The 13,692-nt window shown below is 36.8% G+C and overlaps 1 protein-coding gene and 1 pseudogene across 2 annotated transcripts in view; one reads left to right on the top strand and one right to left on the bottom strand.

The window, feature by feature from the left end:
- Window positions 1-13,692, top strand: part of HERC6 (HECT and RLD domain containing E3 ubiquitin protein ligase family member 6) — a 95,100-nt gene that overhangs the window by 31,621 nt on the left and 49,787 nt on the right. The gene's annotated exons all lie outside the window — the stretch shown is intronic.
- On the bottom strand, window positions 3,636-6,874 carry LOC136338026 (F-box only protein 43 pseudogene; annotated as a pseudogene).

Raw genomic sequence — 13,692 nt, 5'->3', positions numbered from 1 at the left:
GAAGAAAAATAAAAATAAAAAAGAAAATAAATAAATAAAATTTCTTTTAAAAAAATGACTGATTCAAAACTAAGCAATCTAGGCTCAAATCTTACACCATTGCCCACCATGCTAGTTTCTTCCTAATTGTGAACAGAAAGAATCATATTTCTGGGTGAGTTCTGAAATATTTGTGTGGGGAAAAAAGCATACATAGTTATTTTCCTAATTTGTACTTTCTTTATTATCAGGAATGTTTTAAACTTGATACCCATACAGACTATTACTATATGCCCTGGGACAAAAAAAAAAGGAGAGAGGCAGAGGTTTCTGTGTTGCTGGGGATGGTCAGGGGACTGAATGGGTTGCTCTGTCATAGCCATTCAGTGAGCCAGTCAACAAATGCCTCTTGTGTCTCAGGCTCTGCTCTTAGTGCTCCGGGTGAAAGTGAGTAATACCAGGATTCTATTGTTTGTATCCTATATGGCTGCCCTCCTTCATGGTGTTTGGATTCTACAGGGAAGGACAGATAAGAAACATGGAAATGCAAAATAAGTAAGTGTGTTAGAGAGTAACAAGTGCTCTGAAGAAAACAAAACAAATTGTTTGAGGGGGCTTCTTTAGAAATGTCAGTCAGGGAAGGCCTTGTAGAGGCTGTGACATTTGAGCAGAAATCTTCACCATGCTTAGAGAGAAAGAGCATTACAGGTAGAAGGAACAACATGTCAAAAGCCCTGGCACAAGAATACATTTAGCTTGTGTGCGCAACAGAAAGAAAGCCAGTCAGACAGAGCTTTGGTAGGCAAGAATGAAGAATTCCATGAGATGTGACCAGGGATGTACGTGGGTTCAGTAATGTGAGATGGGGTCAATTTGAAATGTCCTTGGAGAGCAGATCCAGAGTTTAGTTGGATGTCTGAATCTGAAGCTCAGAGAGATGTCAGCACTAGAATATAAACATGGTAACAAACTCCAGATTGTATATAAAGCCAGGAGCCTGGATGAAAGGTCACCTAGAGAGACCATAAAAATTAGAAGAGAAGGGAAACAAAATCCTGCTTCTCCATGTAAAGGTCAGGCAGTGAGGGGGAGCCAGAAGAAAAGACTGAGGACCACTTTCTGAGGAAAGAGGAAACCAGGGGAGGGTAGCTCATCAAGCCAAGAGAAGAAACTATTTCTAGAAGAAGGAAGTGGCTAATCCTGTCACATCCTGCTGAGAGGTGAAGTAAGATGAGCACAGAATTTGTTTTTCCTTTTGTTAAGACTGAGCTATCTCAGGGGAGGAGGGATGAAACCTGACTTAGTGGGAGGGACAAAGAATAGGAAAGGAGCAAATGGAAACAATGACTGTAACAATTCTGGGTTTTGTTGTGGAAGGGAGCAGAGAACTGTGGGTTTCGCTATTATCTAGAAAGGTCATATTAAGGTATGTTTGTGTGCCAGTGAGAATGATCCATTTCGTATGGAGAAAGTAATGAAGAGAAAGAGTGAATAATTGCTTGACCAGGTGGTGGTGCAGTGGATAGAGCGTTGGACTGGGACACTGAAGACCCAGGTTTGAACCCCCAAGGTCACCGGCTTGAGTGAGGGTTCACCAGCTTGAGCACAAGGTCACTGGCTTATGCATGGAATCATAGACATGACCCCATGGTCACTAGCTGGGGTCACTAGCTTGAGCCCAAGGTTGCTGGCTTAAGCAAGGGGTGGCTGACTCGGCTGTACCCCCACCTCCCCAGTCAAGGCACAGATGAGGAAGCAATCAATGAACAACTAAGATGCTGCAATGAAGAATTGATGCTCCTCATCTCTCTCCTTCCTGTCTGTCTGTCCCTATCTGTCCCTCTCTCTCTCTCTCTTGCTAAAAAAAAAAAAAAAAAAAGGTTAATTGTTATAACTGCAGAGAGACATGTATGTTGGGGGTGGCTGCTACTGCCATCCAGTGGGTAGAGACCAGGGATGCTGGTGAACATCCAAATATCAGAAGCATCAGTTAGAAACCCTGATTCAGGTCACGAGTGGCTGAAGTGGAACAGAGGAAAAGATGGAGGTGAGATCAAGAATTGAAGCCTGACCATTGGTGGTTCAGTGGATCAAGTGTTGACCTGGAATGCTGAGGTCACCAGTTTGAAGCCCTGAGGTTGCTGGTTCTAAGCATGGGCTCATCACGGTTTCACTGGCTTGAGCAGGGGATTGTTCACATGATCCCAAAGCTCACCAGCTTGAGCCCACAGGTTGTTGGTATAAAAAGCCCAAAGTTCCAGCTTGAGTAAGGAGATACTGCTCAGCCCTGGTTAAAGCATATATGAGAAGCAATCAATACACAACTAAAGTGAAAGCAACCATGAGTTGATGCTTCTCACCCTCTCTCTCCTTTCCTGTTTGTCTCTCAAAAAGAAAAGAAAAGAAAAAAAAAGAGAGTAAGAAAGAAAAAGAATTGAGAGATCAAGGCCTTGGCTGGATAGCTCAGTTGGTTAGAACATCGCACCAACATGTTGAGGTTGCAGGTTCGATTCCTGGTCAGCGCACATGCAAGAATCAACCAATGGCAGCATGAACAAGTGGAACAACAAATCAATACTTCTCTCTCTGTGTCTCTCTCCCCTCTTCTCTCTCTAAAAACCAATAAATAAAATAAAGAAATGAGAGATCGAGATGGGAAATAAATTGTGTTAGTCAATTCTGAAGTTGCCAGCAATGACAGGAAGAATGATGACAGGCATGGTGGTATTGAAGAAGACAGTCATCAAGGTGATAAAGTTTTCAGTGACTGAAGCATAGTGATTAGGGTATCGGGAGATGATTATAGAATAAGGGGAGGCAGGTGATGCAGTCTGATGTCATGCCCCTCAGAGGAGTCGGAATTTTGAAATAGAAAGTAGAAGAAATAGTATGTAGCTGCCAGGAGGGAGCACATTATTGTCCTAAGACTCCTGGGATGTGGATGGAAAAAAGCTTCTTCATCCTTGAACTACAAGGGGATACCAGATAAAGAACCTGGAGGGAACTTTAGGTGTCATGGTTACACATCTTTTTCAAGAGGTCTGTATTTTATTTATTTATTTATTTTTACATATATAACATTGAAAATTCTTTATTTAAAAAGACTTAAGTTATTAAAATGGATAAAAGTGACATAGTAAAAAATCATTTCAAAACTCACCACCTTAAAGAAAATGTACAATGACATGGGTTATAATATATACTAAATAGAAAAAAAATATATATATATATATATACTAAATAGGAAATAAATCATCACCTGTCATTAATGGGAAATTTTGCATGCTTTCAAAGTATTCATAATTGTAAGTCAGACTAAATGTTGCTTGGGGGAATGCTCCTTTTCTATTTAAAAGTCTCTTCAAGACATGGACAAGAGTGTGGTGGTTACCAAGGGTGGGGGGAGGGAGGACATGGGAGGGAGGGAGGGAGGGAGGGAGAGAGTTAGGGGGAGGGGGAGGGGCACAGAGAACTAGATAGAGGGTGGCGGAGGACAATCTGACTTTGGGCGAGGGGTTTGCAACATAATTTAATGACAAAATAACCTAGACATGTTTTCTTTGAATATATGTACCCTGATTTATTAATGTCATCCCATTACCATTAATAAAAATTTATTATCAAAAAATAAAAAAAAAAAATAAATAAAAGTCTCTTCAGAGGCGTTTTAAATTCCTCTTACTCTGGGCACTTCCTGGAAGCATCTTTTCTCTTTCTTGGATTTGCAGCTCCTCCACTACATTCTTCAGACCCATGATAAGCACACAAACATAACACACAAAAGTCAAAACCACAGGCTGTGTGGCTACACAGTCTCCTTTTCTTATAGGGCTGGTACTTAGCAGGGGATTGGCACCGTGGGCAAGGTTTTAATGCTTCATCAATAAAAAGCGTTTTGGCAACTTTAACATATTCTTCCTGTTTACTGTGCAAGTGAGTGACTGAAGAGCTTGTTATTGGTGTCAAAACTTCTCCCCAAGGAGAAAACGTTGAGGCTTGTTCTTTCTGAGAACAGGGTGTCCTAGCCTGAGCTTGTACAGATCTTAAAGCTGATTGATTTAAAAGATGAAGCTGAGTGGCAGCATCCTGAACATTTAATATAGCCCACTCAGAATCTGTTTTCAGTTGCGTAATATAAAATTTCCTCCTCTGATTTGCTTTTTTATCTTGAACAATAATTTCACACCAATTTCTGCTCACTTTCCAAACACTGCATAGGCTTTCTGCAGTCAAGCAGTCTAAAACCACTGCAAGAATATGCTTTGAATTTCTATATTTTAGTTCTGTTAAGATGTCCAGTTTATCTATATCCATTTTCTTGCCGATCAGCCCTGCAAGTACACACTGCAACACAGCTCTTTTCCCTCCACCTCTTCTAAGAATTCACGTGTACGATTTTGCTGGAATCTTTTCCTTTTATTTTTCATAAAGAGTTCATGCACTAATTGCAAGGCTGGGGTGTTTGATAAATTCTGAAAGCCTAAAATCAAATCCCCATTCTGACTATCACTGCTGGGCTGATTCTCTGAAATGTCTGAGCAGCCGCTGGTGGTGTTTCAGAGTCAGAGTGGGTGATCTGATTTTCCTCTTCTGTCTCCGATTGTGGGCCTTGCTCCTGAAGGGTAGGAGCAACTCAACCTTCCAAGACGCCTTGACCTCCTTACGGTATCCCCCACTTTAAGAATTCCCTTATGTTTCTGAAGTAGTTCTTTTTCTTTTCTTCTTTTTTAAAATTTTTTTTTTAAACTTTTATTTTATTTATTCATTTTAGAAAGGAGAGAGAGGGAGAGAGAGAGAGAGAGAGAGAGAGACAGGAGGAGGAGCTGGAAGCATCAACTCCCATATGTACCTTGACCAGGCAAGCCCAGGGTTTCGAACCGGCGACCTCAGCATTTCCAGGTCGACGCTTTATCCACTGCGCCACCACAGGTCAGGCCTTCTTTTTTAAATTTTTATTTATTGAATTTTAAAGAGAGGAGAGAGACAGAAGGGGGGAGCAGGAAGCATCAACTCATAGTTGCTTCTCGTATGTGCCAGGGCCAGGGCCCTGAACCAGCAACTTCAGCATTCCAGGTCGACGCTTCATCCACTGTGCCACCACAAGTCAGGCCTGAAGTAGTTCTTGAAAAGAACTCTCCTGGTCAGAGAGGGAATCTTCTGATTTATCCAAAGAAAGTAAGTTAAAACCACTGTCTTCCGGTGTTGAAATACTGCCTCTCTCACTTTAGTTGAAAGAGAAAGACTTTTGAGTTGCCTTTAACTTAATGTTTGCTACAAGATTACTTATTGGAGTCACAGATATATCATGATCTGTTTCACAAGTTGTTCCACTAACAGAGGAGCCCAGAAGTTCAGGATATGTATTCTCATCATTAACAGACTACTATCACTAAAGTCATGGGTGAGAGAGTCTTTAAAAGTATCTCCTGAATCGGAGATATACACGCAACTCAAACAGGCTACAGTCATCTTTGGAATCATCAACAGTGGAGTCTTCTGGTTGAGAAAAATTAAGTCTCAATTTTTGACCACTGGAAGTCGCTTCTGTTTTCAAAGTGCTATTAACTAGAGCACTAAAATTACTTTGCCTTGGAAAACCAGAAGAATTGCTTGGAATGCTTTTTTCTAAATTGAGAATTTGGATTATACCTCTTTCTAGAGAACTATTTTGCGATTCAAAATCTCCCTCTAGAAGACAGAAAGATACATCCAGCCTTCTGCGCAGTAAACGTTTTTTTCCACTGAGCTGAGTTTCGCAAAGTTCTGGGGTTTTATCCATTTCCTTCACACCTGCCCCCCCTCCCTGCCCACTGTGGACGGGACCAAGGGGCCATGGGGCCTGGCAGGAGGCGAGAGAGGCAACGCTGCGAGATGTGCCCCGGAGGAGCTTCGGTCTTGCCCCCAGGGAGACCCCACTACGACAACACCCACGCCAGGCCCGAGGCAGCGCTTCCCCTCAAGAGGTCTTTATTTAAACATTAAACAAAAGTATTGCAGAATTTCCTGACTCATTACAAGTTCAATGGAAGCCAAGGTATAGTATGGAGCAAAGCACTAATGTCTTTCGAAGACTATATTAAAGACTGATCTTCTTTTCCAGACAATGATTTCTGACACCTCTACCTGAACCATTTGGTTTCAAGTATTGTATAGAACCATGATTCTCAAAGTGTCGTCCACAAACCAGCAGTATCAGATCACCTGGGAATACACCAGATGCATTTTTTTTTGAGCTCCACTCCTGACCTATTGAATCAATATATGGGGATGGGCCCAGCAATCTTGCTTTAATGAGATCACCAGGTGACTCTGTTGCATGCTGAAGTTTGAAAACTATTAATATAAAAGTAAAAATGTGGCTGATTAAAGAGCAGGAAAAAACTAGTATTTATTGAGTACGTGTACTTTTTATACCTAATATCATTTAATCTTATTAGTTTCAGGGAAGTAGGTATTGGGTATTGTTATCTCATTTTTTATTGTGGTTATATATATATCTAATATACACATTAAAATTAGAGAACTTGCTATTTTAACCAATTATAAGTGAACAATTCAATGACATTAATTACATTTACAGTGTTGTTGAATGCAACCATCACCACCATCCATCTCTAAAGTGTTTTCATCAACTCAAACAGAAAATCTGTAAACATTAAATATTACCATACTTTTTGCTCCATAAGACACACCTGACCATAGGACACACCTAGGATTTTAAGGAGGAAAACAAGAAAAAAAATATTCTGAACCAAATGGTATGTTAAAATATTTAATAAAATACCATATTTTTTGCTCCATAAGACGCATATGCATCCCCCTCCCCACTTTTGGGGGGGAAAAGTGCTTCTTATGGAGCAAAAAATATGGTACCTCCCATTCCCCCTACCTCCATCTCTAGGTAACCCCTAATCTGTATAAATTTGTCTACTTAATATAAGCGCAATCAACAATATTTGTCCTTTTGTATCTGGCTTATTTTATTTAGCATAATGTTTTATTTTTACATTTTTTAAATTAATTTTGATAGGGTGACATTAATAAATCAGGGTACATATGTTCAGAGAAAACAACTCCAGGTTATTTTGACTTTTAATTATGTTGCATACCCATCACCCAAAGTCAAATTGTCTTCCATCACCTTTTATCTGGTTTTCTTTATGCCCCCCACCCTCTCGTAACCACCACACTCTTGTCCATGTCTCTCATTTTTATGAGTCTCATTTTTATGTCCCATCTATGTATGGAATCATATAGTTCTTAGTTTTTCCTGATTTACTTATTTCACTCAATACAATGTTATCAAGGTCCATCTATGTTCTTGTAAATGATCCAATGTCATCATTTCTTATGGCTGAGTAGTATTCCATAGTGTATATGTACCACATCTTCTTTATCCAATCATCTATTGAAGGGCTTTTTGGTTGTTTCAATGTCTTGGCCACTGTGAACAATGCTGCAGTGAACATGGGGCTGCATGTCTCTTTAGGTACCAATGTTTTTGAGTTTTGGGGGTATATACCCAGTAGAGGGATTGCTGGGTCATAAGGTAGTTCTATTTTTAGTTTTTTGAGGAACCACCATGCTTTTTTCCATAATGGTTGTACTACTTTACATTCCCACCAACAGTGGGTGAGGGGTCCTTTTTCTCCACAGCCTCTCCAACACTTGTTATTACCTGTCTTGTTGATAATAGCTAATCTAACAGGCATGAGGTGGTATTTCATTGTAGTTTTGATTTGCTTCTCTAATAGCTAATAAAGATGAGCATCTTTTCATATATCTGTTGGCCATTTGTATTTCTTCCTGGGAGAAGTGTCTGCTCATGTCCTCTTCCCATTTTTTTATTGGATTGTTTGTTTGTTGTTGAGTTTTATGAGTTCTTTGAATATTTTGGATATTAGGCCCTTATCTGAGCTGTTGTTTGAAAATATCATCTCCCATTTAACTGGCTGTCTGTTTGTTTTGTTGTCAGTTTCTCTTGCTATGCAAAAACTTCGTAGTCTGATGTGGTTCCATTCATTTATCTTTGCCTTCACTTCCTTTGCCTTTGGAGTCAAATTCATAAAGTGCTCTTTATAACCAAGGTCCATGAGTTTAGTACCTATGTTTTCTTCTATGTCTTTATTGTTTCAGATCTTATAGTTAGGTCTTTGATTCATTCTGAATTAATTTTAGTACAAGGGGACAAACTGTAGTCGAGTTTCATTCTTTTGCATGTGGCTTTCCAGTTTTCCCAGCACCATTTGTTGAAGAGGCTTTCTTTTCTCCATTGTGTGTTGTTGGCCCCTTTATCGAAAACTATTTGAACATATATGTGTGGTTTTATTTCTGGGCTTTCTATTCTGTTCCATTGGTTTGAGTGTCTATTTTTCTGCCAATACCATGCTATTTTAATTGTTGTGGCTCTATAATATAATTTGAAGTCAGGTATTGTAATGCCCCCAGCTTTGTTCTTTTTCCTTGCGATTGTTTTGGCTATTTGGGGTTTTTTATAGTTCCATATAAATCTGATGATTTTTTGTTGCATTTCTTTAAAAAATGCCATTGGAATTTTGATGAAAATTGCATTGAATTTGTATATTGCTTTGGGTAATATGGTCATTTTGACTATATTTATTCTTCCTATCCAAGAACAAGGAATATTTTTCCATTTCATTGTATCTTTTTCAATTTCCCTTAACAATGCTTTGTAGTTTTCATTATATAGGTCCTTTACATTCTTTGTTATGTTTATTCCTAGGTATTTTATTTTATTGTTGTTGCAACCATGAAGGGGATTAATTTTGAGTTCGTTTTCTGATGTTTCATTGTTGGCATATAGGAAGGCAATGGACTTTTGTATATTAATTTTGTATCTTGAGACCTTACTGTATTGGTTTATTGTTTCTAGTAATCTTTTTGTGGAGTCTTTGGGGGTTTCGACATATAGGATCATATCATCTGCAAAAAGTGAAACTTTTACTTCTTCTTTTCCAATATGAATGCCTTTTATTTCTTTTTCTTGTCTGATTGCTCTGGCTAGAACTTCCAGCACCATGTTAAATAAGAGTAGAGAGAGTGGACATCCCTGTCTTGTTCCTGATTTAAGGGGAAAAGTGCTCAGTTTTATGCCATTTAATATGATGTTAGCTGATGGCTTATCATAAATGGCCTTTATTATGTTGAGATATTTTCCTTCTGTACCCATTTTGTTGAGTGCTTTAAACATAAAATTGTATTGTATTTTATTGAATGCCTTTTCTGCATCTATTGATAAGATCATGTGGTTTTTGTTCTTTGTTTTGTTGATATGGTGTATTATGTTAACCGTTTTTGTATGTTGAACCATCCTTGTGATTCTGGGATGAATCCTACTTGATCATGATGTACTATTTTTTTAATGTGTTGTTGTATTCGATTTGCTAGTATTTTGTTTAGTATTTTAGCATCTGTATTCATTAGAGATATTGGTCTGTAGTTTTCTTTTTTTTTGTATTGTCCTTGCCAGATTTCGGTATGAGGGTTATGTTGGCCTTATAAAATGTGTTTGGAAGTATTACTTCTTCTTCAGTTTTTTGGAAGACTTTGAGTAGAATTGGAACCAAGTCTTCTTTGAATGTTTGATAGAATTCCGTATAGCCGTCTGACCCTGGACTTTTATTTTTGGGGAGGTTTTTAATAGTTTTTTTCTATTTCCTCCCTGCTTATGGGTCTGTTTAGGCTTTCTGCTTCTTCATGACTCAGTCTAGGAAGATTGTATTGTTCTAGGGATTTATCCATTTCTTCTAGATTGTTAAATTTGGTGGCATATAGTTTTTCATAGTATTCTACAATAATTCTTTGTATATCTATGATTTCTGTGGTGATTTCTCCTCTTTCATTTTGGATTTTGTTTATATGAGTCCTTTCTCTTTTTTCCTTGGTGAATCTTGCCAAGGGTTTGTCAATTTTGTTGATCTTTTCAAAGAACCAGCTCCTTGTTTTATTAATTTTTTTCTATAGTTTTTCTGTTCTCTATTTCATTTATTTCTGCTCTGATTTTTATTATTTCCTTTCTTCTGCTGGTTTTGGGTTGTCTTTGTTCTTCTTTTTCTAATTCCTTAAGGTGTGAAGTGAAGTGGTTTACTTGGCCTTGCTCTTGTTTGTTCATATATACCTGTAGTGATATGAACTTCCGTCTTATTACTGCTTTTGATGTATCCCAGAGATTCTGATATGTTGTATTGTTATTTTTGTTTGTCTGTATGTATCTTTTGATCGCTGCACTTATTTCTTCTTTGACCCACTCATTTTTTAAAAGTATTATATGTTGTTTAGTTTCCACGTTTTCTGGGCTTGTTTACCTCTTTTTTTTGCAGTTGAATTCTAGTTTCATGGCTTTATGATCGGAAAATATGCTTGGTATAATTTCAATTTTTCTGAATTTGCTGATGTTATTTTTGTGGCCCAACACATGGTCAGTTCTTGAGAATGTTCAATGTACACTAGAGAAAAATGTATACTCTGGCACTTTGGGATGAAATGTCCTGTAGATGTCTACCATATCCAATTGTTCTAGTGTTTTGTTTAAGGCCAATATTACTTTATAGATTTTCCTGTTTGGATGAACAATCTAGAGCAGTGTTTCCCAACCTTTTTTGTGCCATGCCCCACCTTAACCTTTCTAAAATTTTTATGTCCCCCCCATGTAACGTACATAATTTTTAACATTAAAAAATTTATTTGTTCACTTAATAAACATAAATGATAGGTTCTAGGAAGAAATCACTATGAAATTGTTAACAAAACACAGTAAGTAAAATTTCAAAACATATAATGAAAAACAGAAATTTAAATTCCAAATAATTTTAATACAGATTTTTCTATATTAATTTATTATTTTAATTTAGTGTGATCCTTGCGCTTGATGCTTGCTGCACAGAGATTTTATATTAGGTTCCAATTTGGTTAGCTTTAGTCTCAAGTCTCCACGTTGTGTTATATCCAGTCGATTTCTTTTTTTTACCAGTAAATCATTTACAGCACTAAATCCACATTCAGCTAAAAATGAAGATGGAAACGGTAGCAATAGTTTTCTTGCACATTTGGTTGAATTTGGCTATTTGATTTGTGTTTCCTCACAAAGCCATGCCATCGCTCCTTTGATATTAAAAAAGCTTTAACTGACTCATCATTTTGCAATTCTGTGAGTTCTTCTTGATACTGCATATTTGATATATCAGACAAATCCACTAACATTGGCTGCATCATCCATGTTGGGAAATCAATTTGTTTTAAATCAGAAAAATCTTTCTTTTAAATCAGCCGATAGAATATTCAAATGATTGACAATAACAAGTAAAGCGGTATCAGTTACTTCACATTTTTGGAGCCAATGAAACTGTTTCAAGTTTTTGTTGTTAATATGTTTCTGACATAACTCAATATTGGTAATGAAACCAAATATCTTTGCTTTTGCATCGACAAGAGTTTTATTTGTTCCTTGAAGTTGCTTATTTAATATATTTAGTTTTTCAAAGATATCGGCTAAATAACTCACAAATGCTTTACCATCTGTTGTTAACAGATACTTCATTTCAGGTTTGTTGCTTAAAAAATCACTAAGAGTATCAAACAGTTCCATAAATCTTTTCAAACAGTTTCCTTTAGATAGCCATCTTACTTCAGTATGAAGTAAAAGTCTCACATGGTCTTCATTTTGTTCTTCACAAAATAGCTTGAAAAGACACTCACATTTGGCACTAGCTTTAATAGCATTAACACACTTTATTACTGTATATAATACTTCATTCAGAACAGGCGAGATGTTTTTAGCTACCAAGTTTTCCCTATGAATAACACAATGCACAAGAATCATTTCTGGATTCGCGTCTTTCATCAATTTTAAGCAGCCATTTTTCTTCCACATCATATTGGGAGCACCATCTGCAGCACAAGATGTTATATTTTTCATTGGTATATCATTGACATCTAAGTAGTTTTTTAGCTTATTATATATATCTTTGGAGGTAGTGGTGCTTTCTAATCTTTTACAGAACAACATTTTTTCAGCAAAATGTCCTTTATCAATATATCTTACGTAAGTTATCAATACTGCCTCACTGTCTCTCAAAGTTGATTCATCCATTTGCAAGGAAAATTTTCTAGTTTTCAGCTTTTCAATAAGTTGTTTTTCAATATCCTCACTCATTTCGACTATTCTTCTGCTAACAGAATTGTCACTGAGTGGCATAGCTTTTACATCTTTGTCATCTTTTTTAAGAACCGTTTTAAGAAATGCTGATATTGATGGTTTTATTAAATTCTCTCCTATAGTGTGATTTTCTCCAGTTTTAGCGATGAATAAAGAAATTTGATAACTAGCCTCAAGAACACGATTATTAGTTGAAGTATGAGCAGTAAATAGAGACTTTAATGTTGGTCTTTTTTCAAAATTTTTCTTTAAAGTTTTAAAGTAACTCAAATCTGAATTAATATGAGCACTATGTTTCGCCTTCAAATGCGCCTCAAGATGACCTCGTTTCATTGATTCGTTGGTCAAGCATTGCTGGCATAAAAGACCAAAAGGAATCCGCTCATCGTGAACAGCGGGTATGAACCCAAATTTTAAATATTCCTCCGAATATTGATGAGTTTTTTTCTTGCTTGCACCACTCATTTTACTATGGGCTATAAGAAATAAAAATAAGATCAATTAAAAACTAATATTAAAATATGTGTTAAAATATATTCAATGTGACAGAGTAAACGTATACTAAAAATTTATTATTTAAATATATATAACACATTTACTACACTACCACCGCAAATCAAAAGGTATCTATATTTTTTCCACTTGACAAAATTTTCTGGAAAGTTATGCTTCTAAAATTAAATTTGTCATGCATGCACTATTATAGCCCCAATAATATTTATAAAATATTATTGCTTTCTAGCCCCGATGCAAGAAGTACTTAATAAAGAGTTTAATATTGATAAAAATAAAATCAAATACTTACCAATTATATCTATACAATATATATATATGTATATTTATTAAATCAACGAGCTTTTACAACAGTTTTGACTGACACTTATTTCAAATTAACACCAACTGAATGATGTGAAACACTACAGTAGTTGTGATGGGCCAATTAGGTGAGAATAACTGCATTGTTTAGCGAGTTTTTAAAACGTCCGGGGTTCCCTGTGGTAGACAGCACGCTCCGCGGTGAACCCAGGACGAAGTTTACTTGACGACTCCAATCACCCAGTTGATATTTTGGTCTTGTCAAACGAAATTATACTTAATAATTATTTACTGCAATTATTTAAGAATTGCATTTTTTGTTAAACTTGACACCAATATCTAGCATTGCATTTAAATGGCCCGGGGCGAAAGAGTTAAAGTCCTGTCGAGTCCATTTTCAAATTGCCCCCCTTAACTATCGAATTGCCCCCCTGTGGGGTGTGGGCCCCACGTTGGGAAACACCGATCTAGAGCCATCAGCGGTATATTGAGGTCTCCAAGTATGATTGTATTTTTGTCAGTTTTTGTTTTTAGGTCGGTCAGTAGCTGTCTTATATATTTTGGTGCTCGTTAGTTTGGTGCATATATATTAAGAAGTGTTATGTCTTCTTGATTCAATATCCCCTTAATCATTATGAAATGACTGTTTTTGTCTCTGATTACCTTTGTTGTCTTGTAGTCAGCATTGTTAGATATAAGTATTGTTATACCTGCTTTTTTTT

Source organism: Saccopteryx bilineata, chromosome 5, assembly GCF_036850765.1.
Source record: "Saccopteryx bilineata isolate mSacBil1 chromosome 5, mSacBil1_pri_phased_curated, whole genome shotgun sequence".
In the NCBI taxonomy this organism is placed as follows: Eukaryota; Metazoa; Chordata; class Mammalia; order Chiroptera; family Emballonuridae; genus Saccopteryx; species Saccopteryx bilineata.
The sequence above is the reverse complement of the archived record's forward strand: the minus strand, read 5'-3'. Positions and strand labels throughout refer to the sequence as shown.